The sequence below is a fragment of the Takifugu rubripes genome, chromosome 1 (assembly GCF_901000725.2).
Source record: "Takifugu rubripes chromosome 1, fTakRub1.2, whole genome shotgun sequence".
In the NCBI taxonomy this organism is placed as follows: Eukaryota; Metazoa; Chordata; class Actinopteri; order Tetraodontiformes; family Tetraodontidae; genus Takifugu; species Takifugu rubripes.
Window position 1 is genome coordinate 27,642,641 of NC_042285.1, and position 546 is coordinate 27,643,186.

Genomic DNA, 546 nt, shown 5'->3' on the forward strand with positions numbered 1-546 from the left:
AATTTGAGAGTGGACCGAAAGAGAGTTGTGCTGTTCTGCTGCATGCAATCAGGAGAGGAGGGGAGGGGAGGAGAGGAGAGGAGAGGAGAGGAGAGGAGAGGAGAGGAGAGGAGAGGAGAGAAGAGAAGAGGAGAGGGGGAGAGGGGAGGAGAGGAGAGGAGAGGAGAGGAGAGGAGAGGAGAGGAGAGGAGAGGAGAGGAGAGGAGAGGAGAGGAGGGGAGGGGAGGGGAGAGGAGAGGAGAGGAGAGGAGAGGAGAGGAGAGGAGAGGAGAGGAGAGGAGAGGAGAGGAGAGGAGGGGAGGGGAGGGGATGAGAGGAGAGGAGAGGAGAGGAGAGGAGAGGAGAGGAGGGTGGGGGAGGAGAGGAGAGGAGGGGAGGGGAGGATTCATCGTGGATTAAAAAATGGATCAAACCATCAGAGGTTCTGATGTACAAAAGCAGAGACCTGAATTCTGGAACATCTGAGTTTGGTGACATAATGTTAAATTAAACATGCAAACAGCTGGTGAGGTAAATAATGAGCATTGGGAATGTCCATGAGGCCAT